The 18,714-nt window shown below is 42.1% G+C and overlaps 1 protein-coding gene across 2 annotated transcripts in view; it reads right to left on the bottom strand.

Annotated features, from left to right (window-relative positions):
• Window positions 1-18,714, bottom strand: part of EDEM2 (ER degradation enhancing alpha-mannosidase like protein 2) — a 551,481-nt gene that overhangs the window by 394,451 nt on the left and 138,316 nt on the right. The gene's annotated exons all lie outside the window — the stretch shown is intronic.

Raw genomic sequence — 18,714 nt, 5'->3', positions numbered from 1 at the left:
TTCCAATATAGGACTTATTTGAGACCAATAATTATCTTGTAATGTTGGTCATGTCTTGGTGATTCAGAGAACAAGGCTCTGGCACATTTCTGTGGATCCCTCTTTTCAGAGACATTTTTACATGAACTTTTGGTAGTTGGCACTGTGTGTGTTTCCATGGAATCAACTAACATCTTAAGTGCCTCTCATCCTGGACCTATGTCCTTCTAGTTGTTCATCAATGAAAATGTATTTGGGTTGCGAACAGAAGCATTGGACATTTTGGAAAAGAACATGATGGAAAGTAACACAGATGCAGAAAAGAGGTGTATGTTAGTCTTTAGATAGTTAAGTAGAGATAAAAAAACGTAAGTTCTTAGATCTTTATGGAAGGCCAGCATTTCTGGGTTACTTCTGATGGGTTCAGGAATAGAGCTTCAAATGTTTGGGGCAAGAAATGAGAAGATTTGTTTAGATATATTGCTTTTTTGGCTGCAGGGATTTCAAGTATCAGCTTGTTTCTGCTTATTGTATTCCACCGTCTGTGAGTTTCAGTTTTTCTTTCTAAATGGTGGAAAGACCACTGTGTATTATTTTGTGTGAAATAATTACAATCTTCATGTCGATACTTACTTTAAGGGGCAGTCAGTGCATTTGTTTTAAGAAAATGGTCTGCTTTTTTAGTGCCTGTAACAAGCCTGGAGGCAGAAAATGGTACACCTTTGAGAGGAGCAGTAGAGGATTTGGGGAGGCCTGCACTGTACTACCTTCATTCAGGTGAGTGAAAATGAAAGGTTGTACTGGGTTTCAAAACTTCTAAGTGGGGGATCACAGGCTTTAGTTTCCTGTTTAGAGTTAACTGATGGCTGATTTGGTGAATTTAGCAATGTGTTTATTCAGGTTTAGGTATATGATTAAGCCAGAACATTTCACATGTATATCAAGAGACAGTGAAAATGGCAAGAGGATTTAACTCTTTGAGCCACTTTTAGGTTGAGCGTAAGCATGCAACCTTATGTATACTTTAGTATACATCTCTGTGGGTTTAAAGCCACCACAAGGCTTTTCATTTGCTTCGCTGTCCTTTAAAATTTCTTGCTTGCGTGATTAATATTTGCTCTTTGCCCCACCTTTTGGTCAATTGTTTACTCACACGGAGCAGTGCTGTATTACTTACCTTCTACTTGTCCTATTATAGTAACAGTAAAGGGACAACTTTTTTCCTTTGGCCAAGTGCAATGCATGTGAGCGCTCGATCTTTCCAGTCGCTCCAAAATCCGATTCAGCAAAGAGTACGGCCCCTGCTTCATGGCCACCGTGCTTCTCATTGCAGCATGGCAGCACCTAACTTATCTATATGGCGCACACTTGCGCCCGATTCACGGCCCTGGATTAATTTTCGATTTTTTTTTTTTATTAGTATCCATTATGGAAGAGAGAAACGCACAACTATCTCTGATCATCAGCAAGGCTCCTGGTAGACATGCGCCGTTTTAACATTAGGCAACCGTCACTATGCACACCCTTCCTGCATCCTCACAATCTACATTCAATATTCACCTGCATTGAAACATAGGTATTCAGTTGTTTTAGTCAGTTCGCGTCCTCCTCTGTTCGGTGCTCTGTTGCTTTCACCTGTTCTTGCTGACTAAGGACAGGCTCGGCTCTCTATCAAGAGTCAGTGTTGAGAAAGGTGCAGCAGATTTCTCACGAAGAGTGCTCAGTTTGCTGCCTACTTTTGTTTTACAAATTCCAATATAAGCTCTAGTTTGCGAACACTCATGGGATACTGTTGCTCTTAAAATGTTCCTAATCTTAAATATGCTTTTCCTGCACATATTAGTTTTCAAAATGTATATTTGTACATGTTTTTTTCCCCCCAACTGAACTATAACATTTTTAACATGCTGCACAGCACACACGCTGCTCTACAACATACCTTAAAGATTTTGGCAAAGCCGATAGCTCAGGCTAAATACTTGCAGGATCCCAAAAGCGAAAAATATTTGCTATGCCAATGCTTGTAGCCAAACTATCTTGTGCTGCAGCTAGAGACACTGTTTTCTTAACCCCTTCGCTGCCAGCCCTTTTCCCCATCTGGTGCCAAGCCTTTTTTTGGCTATTTGGGGCAGTTCGTGCTTTGGCCCTCATAACTTTTTTGTCCACATAAGCTACCCACATCAATTTTGCGTCCTTTTTCCCCCCAACATCCTAGGGATTCTAGAGGTACCCCCCTGAAGGAGACCAAGAAATTAGGCAAAATAAAGTGAACATTTCGTTTTTTTTTCAAACAATTGGGAAAAAGGGCTGAAGCAGAAGGCTTGTGTTTTTCCCCTGAAAATGGCATCAACAAAGGGGTTGCGGTGCTAAGATCATCAGCTTCTCAACTTTCAGGAACAGGCGGACTTGAATCAGAAAACCCAATTTTTCAACACAATTTTGGCATTTTACTGGGACATACCCCATTTTTATGATTGTTTGTGCTTTCAGCCTCCTTCCAGTCAGTGGCAGAAATGGGTGCGAAACCAATGCTGGATCCCAGAAAGCTGAACTAAAAAGTAGACAAAATTCTGAATGCAGCAATGGGTAATTTGTGTAGATCCCACAAGGGTTTCCTACAGAAAATAACTGAAATAAAAAAAAATATTGAAATTGAGGTGAAAAAAACTGCTATTTTTCTCTACGTTTTACTCTAACTTTTTCCTGCAATGTCAGATTTTTTAAAGCAATATACCTTTACGTCTGCTGGACTCTTCTGGTTGCAGGGATACATAGGGCTTGTAGGTTCATCAAGAACTCTAGGTACCCAGAGCCAATAAATGAGCTGCACATTGCAGTGATTTTTCATTCTCTATCGGATATACAGCAATTCATTTGCTGAAATATAAAGAGTGAAAAATAGGTATCAGGAAAACCTTTGTATTTCCAAAATGGGCACAAGATAAGGTGTTGAGGAACAGTGGTTATTTGCACATCTCTGAATTCTGGGGTGCCCATAATGGCATGTGAATTACAGCGCATTTCTCAAATAGAAGTCTTTTTTACACACTGTCTTATATTTGGAAGTAAAAAATGTAGAGAAAGATAAGGGGCAATAACACTTGTTTTGCTATTCTATGTTCCCCCAAGTCTCCTGATGAAAATGGTACCTCACTTTTGTGGGTAAGCCTAGCGACCTTGACAGGGAATGCCTCAAAACACAATGTGGACACATCACATTTTCCAAAAGAAAACAGAGGTGTTTTTGCAAAGTGCCTACCTGTGGATTTTGGCCTCTAGCTCAGCCGGCACCTAGGGAAACATACCAAACGTGGGCATTTCTGAAAACTAGGCACCTATGGGAATCCAGGATGGGGTGACTTGTGGGGCTCTCACCAGGTTCTGTTACCCACAAACCTCTAAATTTGGCTTAAAAAAAAAAAAGACACTTTTTCCTCACATTTCGGTGACAGAAAGTTCTGGAATCTGAGAGGAACCACAAATTTCCTTCCATCCAGTGTGCCCCCAAGACTCCCAATAAAAATGATACCACACTTTTGTGGGTAGGCCTAGTACCCGCGACAGGAAATGCCCCAAAACACTAACTGGACACATCAAAATTATCAAATACAAAAATGACCTGTTTTGGGGGTGGGGGTGGAGGTGGGGGGGTGGTTGGGGAGCAACCTGCATTTTTGGTCCTGGACTCAACAGCAATCTAGGGAAACCTACCAAACCCAAACATTTCTGAAAACAAGACACCCAAGGGAGTCCAGGGAGGTGTGACTTGCATGGATCCCCCATTGATTTCTTACCCAGAATCCTCAGCAAACTTCAAATTTAGCTAAAAAAAAAGAAATCACTTTTTTCCCCACATTTGAGGGATCACCGCACCGGGACAAATTCCCTACCACCCAACATTCCCCTCAGTCTCCCAGTAAAAATGATACCTCACTTGTGTAGGTGGGCCAAGTGCCTGAGACAGTGAAGAGCCAAAAACATGTCGAAATTGAGGGGGAACTAAAGCAGGTCCAAAAGGGCAATTTGAAAACAAAAATTTTTAGGCTGACAAGTGCAGAAGAATTTTTATCGGTATAAATGGGACAATGTTGGGTGGTAGGAATTTTGTGGATTCCTGCTGATTCCAGAAGGTTCCATCACAAAAATGTTGGAAAAATGTGTGATTTTCAGCAAAGTTGGAGGTTTGCAGGGCATTGTGGGTAAGAAAATGGTGCGGGGTTCATGTGAAGCACACCACCCTGGAATCAACCAGATGTTTACTTTTCAGATGTGTCTGGGTCTTGTGGATTTTTCTACATGGCAGTGTCCCAAATTCAAAAAAGTGCAGCCCTCACCATTCCAAGTTGGAAGATTTTGAGAGTTACCAAGCTCTCAAGGCCCAAATGTAAAACCAAAACCCAAAATAATCAAATGTCTTCTTGCTTGCCGTGGGATAAAAATGTGTTGTGCGGGGGGACAGCTGAAAGACTGTTGTCCCTTTCAGTTGGGGTGGGGGCATAACCAGGCCCATACTGGTTGGTAGCCACCACCCCACTATTTTTTTTTATTCCATGCCATCTAGTAGACTTTGTGCCCCTCCCCCCCCCCGGATTGTGCATCCGGGGTAATTGCCCCAGAACAACTTTGGCCCCATTTATTTGGGGTGGGGGTATGGCCATGTTTTTGAAAAAAAACAAATCTTCCATGGTCTCTGGTGGGCTTTCTGCCCCCCTTGGGGGCAGATGGGCCTTCCAAAAATAGGCCGATCTGCCCCTTAGGGGGGGGCAGATATGGCCAACAGTAATGTGCCCCCATGGGTAGCGACCATCGCCCAAGGGGCAGCCCCCCCAAACAAAACACACATATACACACACACCAATCCCTGGTGTCTGGTGATTTCTGCACCCCTTAGGGGCAGATTGGCCTAACAAAAATAAGCTGATCTGCCAAATGGCCTGAATACAATTTGCCCCCCATGGGAGCGACTCCTGGTGTCCTGAGGTTTCTGCCTCCAAAAGGGGGGGGCAGAAAAGGCCTAAAAATATTTTGCGCACCCGGGGAGTGGCCCTTGCCCAAGGAGTCGCTTCGCTTATGCGTAAGGATAATAAAAATAAAAAAGAACTCCCTGGTGTCTAGTGGGTTTTCTGCCCCCACTGGGGGCAGATCGTAATTATATTAGGCCGATATTCCCCTGGTGGTGGGGGGGGGGGCAGAAATGGCCTAGAAACAATTTGGCCCCCCAGGGAGCGACCCTGAACATAAAAGAAAATAGAGAAAAAGAAAAAATCCCTGGTGTCTAGGGAGTTTTCTGCCTCCCCACCCCGGGGGCAGAAATGGCCTAAAAATTATTTGCCCCCCCCCTGGGGAGCGGCCCTTGCTTATGTTCATTTAACCAAAAAAAAAAAAAATCCCTGGTGTCTAGTGGGCATTTCTGCTGCCTGATCGCATTGCGATCGGGCAGCAGAAATGCTTGCAGAGACATGAAAGGAAAGGCCTCTCCTTTCATGTCTCTGCTGGTCCCCTCCTCCCAAGCAGAAGAGAAATTCTGAGCATTTCTCTCCGCAATTGCGCTTCCAGCCCGATGGGAGGTGACCTCTGATGAGGTCAGCACGTTTTCACGGGCTGACGTCATCAGACGTCACTGGGGGAGTCAGGGGGGGGGGGGGTCGGGCTGGAAGGGGAAGAGATTCCCCTTCCAGCCCTGACCTGGGGGGTGGGGTGGCAGCCCTCAAGGGGGGGGGGGGGAGGAGCGCTAGCGCTTCCCCAGAGGGCCGGTGTATGGACGGAATGGTTACGTCCATGGCGCCACAAAGGCGCAGCCATGGACGTAACCATTACATCCATGGCGTGCAAGGGGTTAACGACATTCCTGCCAGTCAGAATTGTTCTTTCTCCAAGTAGAGACTAACTTTCGTGTTCCCTTGATCTTCAGTCACTGTGCGAACACCTTTCACCTGGACCAAACAGATTGCTCCAACCAGTAAAATAAAGGATTATCTGAGGAAAAGTAAGATTAACCACTGCTTATAAGTTATAAAAAAGCTAGACGTAATAAATCTGTCAGGTATGTTCACATAAAAACGTAATGAGATCTAGAAAAATACTGAGCTCATTCAGTTCTCCACTTAAGTAACTTTATTAGTAAATATGACAAGAGATGATACATCTATATACTTGTGTAGGCCGTTAGTCAGGGAGCACGTTAATAAACTAAAATGTTGCAGAGATGTTGATGCACTTTTTGTTCACATGTTTACCCATAGAAAAAGTGATTCAAACCTTTACTCAAAGAATATAATTTGAGAATTATGTAGAAAACCTTTCAATTTAAATTTGGGGATTGCAGATAGTTATCAAGAGCAACAGAGAGAAAGGGTGTAGAAAAAGAAGGAAAACCATGACAAAAATAGAAAGTAGTATAGAAAAAAAAAAAAACTTGAAAGAGTAGGATAAACAGAAAGGAAGTGCTGAGTGATGGGAGAAAGAAGCATGTGGTGGATCCAAAGCTAAGTGTTCTTGGTACTCCGTAACCCCAAACTTAAAAAGCTCCCAAGAAAAACATAGGGCCACTGCACTTGTATTACACATTAAGCACTGAACATGGAATGAGCCCAGAGAGAATTCAGCATCAAAACTAGAATGCTAAGTAATCTTCGATGATAAAGCAGAATGAAATTTACAAGTATGCTGGTCTACTATTTATTATATATCTGCCACTGTTAGTACAAGCTATATTTTGCTAATAGTAAATTGAGTGCGAGAACACGAAGGTGAGACACAGCATAATTAATTTGTAATACTTTTTTTTTTATAACCTGACTATTTTTTTATGATTCTATTCAGGTGTTTGCATGGGCATTTTGTTTTTTAATTTATTACTCTTTATACAGTATTGTTTATGTAAAAGGACTGGTATTTATTTTAATTTCACTTTATGCTCCTGCAGCACATTCTTTGCTTGGAAATTCCTTTTTAACTGTTCATTATGTATCATTTACTCAAATAGTGACATTATGTCAAATACAATATCACAATAAACAGATCCGAGCACATTACTGTGGGAAAAGAGAAAGGAAATATTATTTTGTTTGTTGAACCATGTAAACAAATAAGCCAGAATGGACAAAAAAAAAAAAAAAAAAAAAAAAAACTTAACATGGTGTGAATGCTGATCAGTTTGATCTGGGTCTAGAAGTAGTCTATTTTAGTCCCTGAACATGCTAGTCTTGGTTATGTCAATTATGACTTTAGAGTTTGGATCATAACTATTTTGAGCTTTATTTTTTATAAATTTTGAGTGCCTGGTAAAATCTTTTTTTTTTTTGTAAACTATAATGAATAATTGTTTATACTTCATACATTACATAATTTCTTTTAATCACCTGTATACCTTTGAATTGAATTAAGTAACTGAAAATAAAATGCTTCAATGGTGCAGTAGTCACTCTTTCAATTCACTGAATGTTGGGGAGACTTCTTCACAATATAGGAACATACTGAGGTGAATGACCGCATATTAGGCAAGGCTAGTCAAGGACCTAAAAGTAGTCACTGGAAATGTTTAATACCAGTTCCACATAGCAAGGACCAACAACACATTGTGAGAAAATCCTACCCTCTACAGGACTGTGGCCATGACTCATTGGACAGTACAGTTTGCTAAAAAATATATGCCCAAATTCCATAGGTTTTAAGTGTTCTAAATATGTTACTAGATTTGTAAATGGCATCAAAAACAACAGTACAGAATATCATATTTGGCATTCATCCATTCTGAAGTAAAAACAAAATATATGTACATTAAAACACACTATTGAATCTAAAACTGAACTACTAGAGAAGAGACTAGCAACTGAGAGACCCCACCCCCAATAAATGGTTCTATGTACAACTGCAATAACTTTTATCAACCAAATGTTTACACTGCAAACATAAAGAAGACAGAAATGATTGTGAACTATGTAGAATTGAATAATGGCAATGTATTAATGCTCAACTGCACCTTTTTGTTTTGTATTGCCCTTGTTTGCATGAACAGACAAAAAGTAATAAAATGGGAGGGACTAGTACTCAATATGTTACTGGCAAAATTAAAGTCACAATAACTACCCAGTGTTATTTAGAGTGATGCACAGGGGAGTTTAAACAAGTTTATGAAGGTTATACATAGAAAGCGGTCATCTTTTCTAGTAAACGTAATGCAAGCCCACCAGGTGCAGGCTCACAATTTTTCATCTTCCTAATTAGATGTAATGACTTATTGACAGGTGAATTAAGAAAATCAAATATTTTTATAAGCTATAGGTCATGAACATGATCAACTTTCCTTTTTTTTTTTTTTTTTTTTTTTTTTTAATTGGAAGGAAACACATAACACATATATTCTTATGTCATTATACACTGAAGGCTTAAAAAAAGGAAAAAAAAAAAAATATTACCAAGTTATATCATACGTACTACAAAACACAAAACCTAGCCACCCCTCAAGCTCTATCTAGAAGTGGTACCCATTGATTTATTCAAAAGGGAGTGGCCCGATCATTGTGGGCCTGTATCCAAGCCTGAAACAGACCCCATATTATCTTCCCTTTCCTCCTGGCTTGTCTCCCCTTCCGTTCATACAGTGACATCTCCAAGTGATATACAGACAGCAGCCTAGCCAGCCATTGTTGCCAGGACGGGGGTCGTAGATCCAGCCATGCTGTTGATAAACAGATTCGAAACACCGCCATAGCTACAAAGATAAACGCTCTGTGAGGTCCAGCGATTTCGCCATCAGTCCCAAAGACCATTATCTCAGGCGTGAGGACAAGATCATAGCCCACTACCTCCTTCAACACAGATTGAATACCTTCCCTTGAGGCTTTTAACTCCCCACATGTGGCCATCATATGTATAATATCTGCACCATGCATCCCACATCTTGGACAGTTTGTTCCTGACACACATCCCCATTTGGCAAGATGGGCTGGTGTATGATACAGATCAAACAAAGTCTTGTAATGCTGTGCTTGTAGGGAAGATGATAATAGAATAGTATATCCCAATTCCAGTGATCTCAAAAAATTATTACTACCATCCGCCAGCTTCTTACTCCACCTCTCCTTGTTCTTTTCTAAATCATCTGCTTCTTCTACCATTAAAATAGGGTAAATTGACCTAATAGTTATGCTGGGCTTAGCCAGAATATCGTTCAACAGTTGATTACTTTTAAATCCCTGGACCCCCCCTGTTTTTTTCGCTAAAAAGTTCCTTATCTGTAGATATTTGAAGAAGTCCCTTTTCTGTAGACCATATTGCTCCTGTAGATCTCGAAACGTCTTGACCCCCGAGTTGTCGAAAAAGTTTCCTAGCCTGGTAATACCTGATGTACACCACTTAGCCATATATCTATCATGAAATATTTCAGGAAGTAATGGATTCTTCTCGATCATGGTATAATAGTTGTATCTACCGAATCCTTTCTTTTTATACCATAATCGCCAGCACTTGTGAGCCGCTCCTAGGACTCTATACCTAGTTTTCTTATAATATCCAGGCTCATGGAATGTTACCAAACACCCATTGGCTGCAGCTCCTATCTGCAGCTCATATATATTGGGGCTATCTGCCTTTATAGCGCCTTCTGTGTCAGATGCCAGTAGCGGACGCATATGCTGAAAGGCTGCTGCCATTTGATATAGTTTTACATTCGGCAGGGACCACCCACCCCTTTCACGGGGAAGAGACAAAAATTTACTCGATCTCCTACACTTGCCATACGCCCATATAAATCTCATAATTATTCTATCAATCTCTTTAAATTTTACGTTAGCAAAGTTCAATGGTATAGCACGAAATAGATACAACAACTTTGGGAGGAAGATCATCTTTATCATATTACATCGCCCTACAATGGTTAAATGTAGATTATTCCATCTGCATGTATCATCTCTAAATTTGGCGAGTATAGGATCTAAATTTAGGTTTACGACTTCATCTACATTTGGTGTAATATTAATACCTAAATATACTGCATGGTCCACCCTCCGTGGATCTTTGATATTTGTGTATTGATTAGCCAACAGCTGTGTCTTAGCTCCATTTAACAGATACCCGGAAAACCTTCCGAATTTTTTCGTCACCACTTCAATCTCTCTCAGTGCTGAATCAGGAGAGGGTGTTAGTATGGCTATATCATCTGCATATGCTAAGACTTTGGTATCCCATCCCTGCCTATGGATTGGTGGAATCTTACTATTTTCTTCCAATTGTCTCAGCAGAGGATCTATATACAAAGCAAACAGAAGAGGAGAGCAAGGGCACCCCTGCCTGGTGCCTCTCCTAATTAGTATAGTCTCAGATTGTCCTCCCATTAGTTGTATTTGCGCAGTCGGGGATCTATATAGAGCCCTTACTGCTGTAATAAATTTCTTCCCTAGCCCATAATATTCCATAACGTGCCATAAATACTTCCAATTCACCCGATCGAATGCCTTCTCTGCATCCAAAAAAACAGCTGCCATAGGCTCTTTTGCTACTTCCGTAGAATCAAAGAGTGCTAGAACTCTCTGGATATGATTGGTTGTATCTCTTCCTGGGATAAACCCATGTTGCCGTGGAGAAACCAGTTTTTTAATCACCAATGCCAATCGGACTGCCAAGATCTTAGAATATATCTTGGCATCACTATTTATTAATGTGATCGGGCGATATGAGGCTGGATCTAACGGGGGTTTTCCCTTCTTATGAAATAGAACTATATTAACTAGATCCCAAGATGGGGGGATTTTCCCTCCATTTTGTACCTGAGTATACAACTCCAACATAACCGGAAGCAGAGGTAGTTTGAAAACTTTATAAAATTCTAGAGGGATCAGATCAGGACCAGTAGCCTTCGCTGTGGGCAGATTGTTTATTGCCGTTTCTATTACTGAGACATCTATCTGTTCTCCAAGGCGTGCCTTGTCTTCCTTATCTAGCTTTCCCAACTTAATGGGGTACCAGAATTCTAAAGCATCTTCATCCGAATATACTGATGTTTCATCATAAAGTTCCTGATAATATCTGTGGAACACCTTTCTGATCCCGCCCACTTCTGATGTTACCCCTCCTTGCCGATCTGTGATCTCCCTAATTACCCCTTCCGCTGTTTTCTGGGTTGCCCGAATCGCTAGCAGCCGTCCGACTTTTTCTCCAAACTCAAACCCTTGCGCGCGCTGCGTTAAATATTTCTCTGCTATTTTTTGGGCTATAACCTCATTTGCTGTTGCTTTTATTATGGCAACCTCTTCCTGTGCTTTCTTTATATCTACTCCGGTTTCTATAGCTATAGCCAACTGTCTTTCTGCAGACCGCAGCTTTGCTTGAGACTCTATTATTTTCCCTTGAGCCTCCTTCTGTCTTTTAATACTAAAGCTTAATGTTTCTCCACGAATACCAGCTTTCAAAGTGTCCCAGACAATCTCTACTGGGGCTGACCCCTGATTGAACCCCAAAAATTCAGTTATCCACTTACTCATATGCTCACAATATTCTGGATTTTTTAAAAGTCCCCTTTCAAATGTCCATCTGCTGACTTTTGGTTCTAACCCATCCAGTTCCACATCAAGTACTAAAGGGTTATGATCTGACACCATCCGTGAGTATAACTCAATCCTGGCTTGTTTTAAGAATACAGGGGAGATTAGAAAATAATCAAGCCGTGCTAATTTCACATGTGGAGCCGAGTAATAAGTATATCCGGGATCAGGTTTGCGCAGCTTAACCCAAGCATCCACCAGCCCTAATTCTTGCTGAATAGCACCCATTGCCTTGTACACCCGAGGTTTACGCCCTTTATACTTCTCAGTTGTGGGTGCTAATAAATCCTGTAGTCCCTCCCACGAGCCATTAAAGTTAAAATCACCACAAATGATATAGGGAGGGGCCCATCCTGTGAGCTCGATAGCGAGGGTGTCAATTACAATCGGGTCATCCGTAACTACCCCATATATGGAACATAATGTAAAGCTATTATGGCCATAGCTACATTCTATTATTACCCATCTTCCACCGGTATCGGCCTTTTGCCGAGTAAATTTTAATTTACCAGTCTGGTCTAAAATCGCCACTCCTTTAGTTCTAGCTTCTTGTTTAGACCAGGCAATTGCCTTCAAACCAAATGAGCCGAGGATCCCAGAGTTTTTATATTCCACGTGTGTTTCTTGCAGGCAGAAAATATCTGCCTTAAAAGTTTTAAGTTCTTCGGCCACTCTCCTTCTTTTATGAGGATCGTTCAGTCCACATATATTGATTGAAACAATTCTGAGTCTAGCCATACCCCTTCCTTTTTGTAAATTCAAAACCTTTCCCTTTGAAATCCCTCAAGTTACCATTTCTGACTACACCATCTCTTGAGTTCCCTTTCCTTCCTTTTCCACTTCTTTGCCCCCTATCTCTCACCTCCATTGATCGTTTCCTTTCCATTTTCTCCCCCTGATTTACCCCTATCGCTCCTCCCCCAACCCCTCCTACTTTCCCCTTCCCCTTCCCACCCCCCCTTCCCTCCCCCAGGGCCAGTTGCCCCTTACCCCCTCCCTGATCCCCTCCCTCCCCTCCTGATACTGGCCCCCCATTCTGTTGAGCAATCAGACCCCGAATGGCCTGAATGTTGGTGTCGTGCATGCATCGACCTACCCCACCCACCGGTGCCCCGAGTGCCTATGTCTTCACTAGTTCTTCTATACGCTATACATTTACCCCCATCAAGTATTCTTTTGCCTTAATTTCTGATGTAAAGAATCTTACTTTTCCACTCATTATTGTTTTTAGCCTAGCAGGGGCCAACAGATAAGCCTCCCCTCTTTTCTCAAAGAACGGTTTGATGAGCTGCCGAAGCCGCCATCTCCGCTCCACTGTAGCGTGACAGAAGTCGGGGCGGGTAAAGAAGGTAACCCCATTGCAGGAGCGTGGGGTATTGGGAGGAGTCTTATCGGCTACCTCTTGACGTACCAAATAGCTCCCGAAATAAACCAGAATCGCTCTTGGGTATTTAGAGTCTGCCCGATGTCCCCCATCCCGACGGTTTATCGGGAACCTGTGAGCCCTCTGCACCTCATTGTCCCAATCCCGATTTCCCAGTTCTGGAAAGGCCCCACGCAAAAGAACAACCATATATGCCTGTATATTGTCCCCTTCTAGTCCTTCTGGTATACCCAGAAATCGTAGATTGTTCCTTCTTTGTCTGTTTTCCAAATCTTCTATCTTCCACATCACATCCGTCAGTTGTCCTTCTCGGGCAGTGTTCTGTTCTTTGAGAGTATCAATGTCATCCTCGACTGTCACTATCCGATCTTCCATAGAGCATAACTTGGCTTCAATTTCCATGCATGATTTCACTACCTTACGTACAGATCCTTGCAGCCGCTTTGTGGCGACCCTAGCCCGACGGCTTTCAATCCTAGTCTCCGTTTGTAGCTCTTTGATTGAACTGTAAATTGACTGTAGGATCCCCGTCTCGGTGCCCATCGCGTGAGCATCACCAGAATTACCAATACTCCCGGCTGCGGCTTCTGGATCAGTTTTATCTTTGGTGGGGGTTTTGTTGCCACCGGTAAAAGTATCTGCCAGGCTTCTCCCCGAGTAGTCCCACCTTAAAGTCCTACCACTCATAGGTGCCGTAGTTTCTGAGCCCTCTTGTAAACCAGAACGTGATTTAACAGATTTCCGTTGACGAGCCTTACGCACTGTATGTTCCCCACTTGGAGATTTGTTGCCCGTTTCAGAGGTCTCACTCTCATCAGTTTCACTAAAACTGCAGTCGGCGCTGCCAAGATCAGACTCCTCTGTCAGAGAGTAAAACTTGTCACTGCTTTCTCTGCCCCAGTCAGTTAATTGGGGATTTTTCCCCCCCAAGATGTTATCCCGTTTTTTAGGGCTGCCTAAGGGGTTAGTATAATTGTTCTCCTCCACTGTGCATCCTGATGGACTTCCAATTCTCCCCTCGTTCTGAAGATCCAGCTGTTCGCCTTGCACCATTTGTTGGGTTTGTAGCTGTTCATTTCCGGGGGGACTGAGCACTTTTCCGATTGCTGCCCGGCTGTTGTCTTGATTGCCTGATAGGCTTATTATAGATTTGTCACATTGATCTTGATTTCCCACGCTTGAGTCAGGAGGGGTTGATCCTATTCCTGGCCAGTTATTTTTCGGGGGGGGGGGTTGCATTTGCAGCAGGGGCATCTTGTACTCCACTGGCCAGAAAAGCCATTATAGTTGATTGATTTTTCTCTTTCAATTTGTTTTCGAACAGGGAGATAGGGCTGTTGCTTATCTTAGCACTCATCTTGGAGTCTTTCATCAATCCTGAGGTAGAAGTATTTTCCCCCCCCACTTTACCGGTTGTAGACATTAAACGTTTATTTACTCCTGCAGACTCTCCTTTTCCCCTGCCAGAGCGTACGATCTTAGCGCCCTCGCTTTTATTCCCCAGATACCTATTGACTTTGGGTGCCATATTTATTGTTATAGTCTGAGATAGTGATCGAATAAGTCTTGTTATGCCCACCGCTGCCGCCAACACCTCTGTTATTGTTTGTTTAATCACGCTCCTTAATGGCCGTGCGGGGGTAGACATATACCATAATATATTACTGTGCGTAGTCGGACGCATTGACACTTCCTAGGGTTCTTCCTCTTCCCTCCCCTAAAAATAGAGTCTCTCAACACTTTTGCCAGATCATTTCTCCTCTATTTTCCTTCCACGTCCTTAATCGTTGTCATGTTATGACATAAATGGCAGCAAAAACGGTTGCAGGTATGCGCAGAGTCCTTAATGGTGGCTATTGCGGCGAGAGAAAGCGCGACTGCTTAATGAATAACAGACAATTGTCACTGAAACACTGGTGTCCGGAGGGGATACAGTCAGCGCTACTTGTAGCTATCTTGATGTATACTGCAGCTACAACAGCAGTCAGACACGGCGCAAAGCTCCAGTAAACACAAGCTGTATACCTTGCATTTTGCGCCTTCACCTTATTGCTACAAAACAATCCCCTCGTGTTGTGTCTTCATTGTTGAGCCCGGCCATGGGTTAGTGAAATTTCAGCCCGCGATCAGGCTTGAGTCGCCCTGCTCCGTAACGGCTCATTAATTCGCGCTGTTACCTGCGAATGCCGTTATTTGAAAACCGCTGCCTCTGTCTCTGCCGCAACACTCTCCTCCGCGACAGAATCCTTTGGGACGCCGGAGGTTTGCCGGCGATTCTTCTCCGCTCCCGATCCTGCCCGGCCGCAAGCGCGGCACCAACTGCAGCGGCTTCGGGATCCCAAGTGGGCGGGGCAGGAAGCCTCGCAATCACACGGCAACCATGTTGCTCTCGGTTCAGATGATCAACTTTCCTATAAAAAAATTTATTAGTCTTTTCCTTTATCAGGGACTTTAATTTTTGGTCTGATATTTGTTAGATTGATATTAAAAGTAAAGACCAACAGTTTTGCTTTGACCAGTCACGAGTCGATAAGCAATTATGGTAAATAAATAAATCAAGCTGATAAAGAGAAACAAAGAGCCAGCCAGAACAGCTACAGGACAATTCATTTCCAGTTCTCTGTAGAAGATACGGTTTCAAGTTCAGCATTCTGAAAATCATGCGTATTAGTATTATTGGATGGATTTTAGCTGATACTTTATTGTACCCTTTGGATGTAATATGACCAATCAATAAATTACATATTATTCATCTTTTAAAACTTTGGCTACCAGTAGTGCATTCAGAAAAGGACTAAATATTGCACTACATAAAGTGCCTTATTTAGAGAATTATGATGTCGTTTAAATGTATTTTGTATATGATGAAAATATACCATATTGAAATATATTTTGTAGCTAAAAAAAAAAACCTGCATCCAAATAGGATTTCAAGGCTTAAGGATGTTATTACATTTAAAAGAGAGATTATGCTGTAGAGATATTTAAAACCTAGGTAAAAAAGCAAACTAAAATCTAAAAGCACAGCTTTAGTTGCTTTGATAACAGCAGAAGAGTTAGGGCCTGATCTAGATCTTTGCAATGTTACCCCCAAGCCGCAACAATGGCAGGCGGTGTTCTGCCCATCATATTTGGATGTTACAGCCCTGCAAGCGGAGGACTGACAATGGATCGCTGATGGAGGGAGGCAGTGTTGGGACCCAATGGACTTCATAAAATGGCAGCGGCTATGGGTTAGAGGTGAGGTCACACACACACACACACACAGAAAAGGAGAAACTAAAAATCATTACTAGATAACTACAATTCGTTATCTTTTAAAAGAGCTATCCCACCCATTGAAAACTGCTTTGTTTGAGTATTCGGAGGCCACATGTCATAATACAAGATTTATCAAAGTTCACTTTCACATCCAAACCCTGCATGAATTCTAAAAAGTGGTCCAATAATCCCTGAAGCCCATTCGCCATGCAAGAGATCAGTACCGCGTCATCTGCGTACAAGAGGATTGGTAGTGATCTCTCTCCAATTCTTGGCAGATCCTTACCATGCCTTATTAAATGGTCAGTTATTTAATTTATGTAGATTGTATTTTTTTGCAAGCACATATTTGCTTGTAATAAGGTGGAGGTATAAAGCCTGTTCCACCGTCCCTATGCCCGGTCTAAAACCAAACTGTTATTGACAAGATCTTATTCTCTGCCACCGAAACATGACAAAATAACCCACCATAATTTTTTTGCAGCTGAATCAATGAGAATCAATGAGAGAGACTGGTATATAGCAAGATGAAATTTGCTTATCACCCTTTTTAAAGATGGGAACAATTATAGCCGATCTCCAAGGATCAGGGATAGCACTCTCCTGTGCTCAGTAGAACATTTGTTACTAATGGCCCTCAGAGCTCTGCATTTGACCTAAGTAAGTAAACAGGGACTCCATTGGGGCCTGGCGTGTTCCCTGCAGGGGACTGGTTGATGGCCAAAATGATCTCATTTAAATCAACATGGGTAATAAGAGCCTCTCTCTAGGGCTGGACCTGGGTTACAAAGGCTGGATATATTATTTCAAGACTGCAAACACCCCAACTTAGGTTGAAAGACTCCTGTGTAGTGGCGTACCCACTCCCTTTCGCCGGGATCAAACATTCCACTGTCTTCATATCTTGGTCGGAGGAAAAAAAGTGTGATTTATCACCCCCCAAAACTTGGACCTGTCATCATTAAAGCACCTGCTAATAAGTCTTCCCAAGGTTCATTTCTAATTTCAGTTTTCCTCTCTTCTAGTAGAGCCTTATACTGGTGTCTTCAATTGAGCGTGGAGTTGCTTTAAGTGCAGATTTCAGATTTTTATGTGTTGCTGTACAGGCTGACCTGAACCAACGATTTGTGAGGACTGCCAATTTCGATCTAAGAAAAGTTAATTCAGCTGCAGCAGAACCAAATATACGCTCAAATTCTCAGATTACAAGTGCATGATTGGTAGTCTCTGATAAACAGATGGTCTTTACTCGGAGTTTGTCTTAATGTTATGCTTTAAAATAATGCCTCCGGGGTTATGGTCACTGATACAATCTGGTGTAATTAAAAAATCCTGAATAAGATAAGAAGCAGCTGAACATAGGAGTATAAAATCTATGGTACTCCCAGGGGTACTGCCTGTAAAAGTGGGAACGTCAGTTATTTTGCAACATGACCTCAGGCGAGAACTTAAGATCATACTTCCTTAGGAAGGTACTCAAGACATCCTCAGTTTCTGTGTGTTTAAAATGTAACCTATTGTTTCCACCATCATTTGGAAAATCACACAAAAATGTGCACCCCCCCCACCCAGAGGGAATAATGGGGTGTTAAAATCCCCTACCCATGACACAATCAGCTCCTTATTCAGATGCAAAAAGAATTTGTCTAAGTAATCAACTTCATCATCAATAATATTGCCTAAACTGTGATTCAAAATGACTCAGTAATATAAAATTTTTCCCAGCAAAAGATATCAAAGCAATAAAAAAGTAAGGTGAAGACCATTTAAGTGTTATGTTTACTGTTGGTATTTGGAGAGAAACAAGAATAATGAGACCCCACCTTGCCCACCCTACTGGTGACGAGAGTGGCAGTCAGCACAATGCAAAGTAGCCATCTATATAAAATGGCTTGGTCAACCAGGTCTCCTGCAAACAAACAATATTAAACGAGGACACAAACCATAGCCATTCTGGATTGGTAAGCTTAGTACAGACACCTTCAATATTCCAACTAGCCAGAGACAGACCCTTCAGGCATTTAGAATCTTTTAAATGTGCTGTGAATTCAGAGATAATGGACATGGAAGAAACGGCAAGAGTGGGACCAAGGGCTGAATGCATTGACGACTCTTCCGCACCTTGATTTGGCGGAAAGGACACTCTTGAATCATTCTCCTGTAACCGCAGTTCATCATCCATCAAGAGTCAGTCAATCGAGGCCAAATTGCTACACGGCTCAAAACGATTGTTTGTAAAAACATTTGAGGGCTATTGTGCAGATGGTATACTAGCAACAGAATTTTGAGCCACAATGGAATTTTCCTTAATAGAAACTGGAGGTTCATAGAAATAACCAAGTGGGTGTGCTCAAATTCCCCCTCTAGTTCCTGCCAGGTAGGTCAAATTTGCTAGCAGAAATTTAACAAGCCAAGGATCTCTAAAATATATCACAATACAAATCACCTACAGAGGATTTCCTGTATAAACCCACCCATCTCACTCTTCGATTAAGCAAAATCTTGCTGTTTAAATCTCCATAATAACCTGATTTCACTCGTAACCAATGG

The sequence above is a fragment of the Pleurodeles waltl genome, chromosome 7 (assembly GCF_031143425.1).
Source record: "Pleurodeles waltl isolate 20211129_DDA chromosome 7, aPleWal1.hap1.20221129, whole genome shotgun sequence".
NCBI lineage: Eukaryota > Metazoa > Chordata > Amphibia > Caudata > Salamandridae > Pleurodeles > Pleurodeles waltl.
Note: the sequence above shows the minus strand (reverse complement) of the source record. Positions and strands in the feature narration are given on the sequence as shown.